The sequence below is a fragment of the Anastrepha ludens genome, unplaced genomic scaffold (genome assembly GCF_028408465.1).
Source record: "Anastrepha ludens isolate Willacy unplaced genomic scaffold, idAnaLude1.1 ptg000091l, whole genome shotgun sequence".
Lineage (NCBI taxonomy): Eukaryota > Metazoa > Arthropoda > Insecta > Diptera > Tephritidae > Anastrepha > Anastrepha ludens.
In genome coordinates, this window is record NW_026530075.1 from 7,501 (window position 1) to 10,000 (window position 2,500).

Here is a 2,500-nt window from a genome sequence, read left to right on the forward strand (position 1 = left end):
TAAATAAAATGATTAAAAAAATACAAAATAATCAAACATAATAAATACCACCACTGTATTATTGTTGAACTAAGACATTCGCAACTTAATAAAAATGTTTAGAGTTAAATATATTTGATATATATTATTGAAAGAAAATCAATTTATATTTTATTATTATTATTATTTAATTTTACTCTTTCAATTAATATATGCAAAAAAAAATTGACATTTGTTATAAATAAAAATAAATAAAAAAAATACTCTAAGCGGTGGATCACTTGGCTCATGGGTCGATGAAGAACGCAGCAAACTGTGCGTCATCGTGTGAACTGCAGGACACATGAACATCGACATTTTGAACGCATATCGCAGTCCATGCTGTTATGTACATTAAATTAAATTTTAAAGTACTGCTTGGACTACATATGGTTGAGGGTTGTAAGACTATGCTAAATAAGTTGCTTATTCTTTTATAAAAATAATTGAATTTAAGCAAATGTGTATATTATTGGATTTTAAATAATTCATAATATTAATAGCAAAAAAAATAAGATATATAATGAATTTTTTATTTATTAATATATTCTTAAAAAAAAAAAATCCTCTCAAATAAAATGAAATAAAAAAAATTTTGAATCTAAGTATTCTCTTTAAAAAATTTTCATATTATTTATATATATATAAAATATTAATTTATATATGTAATTAAAGGAGGAATGTCTAGCATAAAATTAATTTTTTTTATTCTAGAATTGCCTCATTTTACATAATTATTATTTATAATATATATTTATATAAAAGGAAAAAAGAAAAATAGAGATGAAAAGATGATATAATTATTTATTAAATTGTGAGAAGATAAAAAATATTTTAAAACAACCTCAACTCATATGGGATTACCCCCTGAATTTAAGCATATTAATGAGGGGAGGAAAAGAAACTAACAAGGATTTTCTTAGTAGCGGCGAGCGAAAAGAAAATAGTTCAGCACTAAGTCACTTTGTCTATATGTCAAATGTGAGATGCAGTGTATGGAATATCTTAATATCTAGTATGAGAAATTAACGATTTAAGTCCTTCTTAAATGAGGCCATTTACCCATAGAGGGTGCCAGGCCCGTATAACGTTAATGATTACTAGAAAGATATTTCCAAAGAGTCGTGTTGCTTGATAGTGCAGCACTAAGTGGGTGGTAAACTCCATCTAAAACTAAATATAACCATGAGACCGATAGTAAACAAGTACCGTGAGGGAAAGTTGAAAAGAACTCTGAATAGAGAGTTAAATAGTACGTGAAACTGCTTAGAGGTTAAGCCCGATGAACCTGAATATCCATTATGAAAAATTCATCATTAAATAATTAAAAATAATGTGCATTTTTTTCATATAAGGACATTGTAATCTATTAACATAATAAAAGTATTTATCAAAAGATCATTGGTGATATTAAGTTTATTTAAATTAATTTGCTTTTTAAGCATATTAACATAGAATAAATACTAATGATTTGATAAAGTGTTGATAGATTTTATTATATATAATGCTAAAATTCATTTTTGAATTTTACAAAAAATTTAATATCTATGATATTAATATTTATTTGTATGCATTTATATGATTAACAATGCGAAAGATTCAGGATACCTTCGGGACCCGTCTTGAAACACGGACCAAGGAGTCTAACATATGTGCAAGTCATTGAGTTATATTAAACTTAATGGCATAATTAACTTAACTTAAAATATAATGGGATTAATTTTTAGTCTATTTTCTTAAATAGTCAATTAATTCAATCCCGGGGCGTTCCATATAGTTATGTATAATGATAATTTATTATTATTTATACCTCTAACTGGAGCGTACCTTGAGCATATATGCTGTGACCCGAAAGATGGTGAACTATACTTGATCAGGTTGAAGTCAGGGGAAACCCTGATGGAAGACCGAAACAGTTCTGACGTGCAAATCGATTGTCAGAATTGAGTATAGGGGCGAAAGACCAATCGAACCATCTAGTAGCTGGTTCCCTCCGAAGTTTCCCTCAGGATAGCTGGTGCATTTAAAAATTATATAAAATAATCTTATCTGGTAAAGCGAATGATTAGAGGCCTTAGGGTCGAAACGATTTTAACCTATTCTCAAACTTTAAATGGGTAAGAACCTCACCTTTCTTGATATGAAGGTTGAGGTTATGATATAATGTGCCCAGTGGGCCACTTTTGGTAAGCAGAACTGGCGCTGTGGGATGAACCAAACGTAATGTTACGGTGCCTAAATTAACAACTCATGCAGATACCATGAAAGGCGTTGGTTGCTTAAAACAGCAGGACGGTGGACATGGAAGTCGTAATCCGCTAAGGAGTGTGTAACAACTCACCTGCCGAAGCAACTAGCCCTTAAAATGGATGGCGCTTAAGTTGTATACCTATACATTACCGCTAAAGTAGATGATTTATAAAACAATTTCGATTGATTTATAAATTTTGAAACTTTAGTGAGTAGGAGGGTACAATAGTGT

General features: G+C 29.4%; 2 non-coding genes across 2 annotated transcripts in view; both read left to right on the forward strand.

The window, feature by feature from the left end:
- The first annotated feature begins 240 nt into the window (after positions 1 to 240).
- Positions 241 to 421, forward strand: LOC128871226 (5.8S ribosomal RNA). The gene has a single exon (XR_008455817.1). It is a non-coding gene; the product is annotated as a 5.8S ribosomal RNA (ribosomal RNA).
- Positions 422 to 858: 437 nt separating this feature from the next.
- Positions 859 to 2,500, forward strand: part of LOC128871228 (large subunit ribosomal RNA) — a 3,991-nt gene continuing 2,349 nt past the window's right edge. The window contains exon 1 of the ribosomal RNA XR_008455819.1: positions 859 to 2,500. This exon is cut by the window's right edge and continues 2,349 nt beyond it. This is a non-coding gene — a ribosomal RNA (large subunit ribosomal RNA).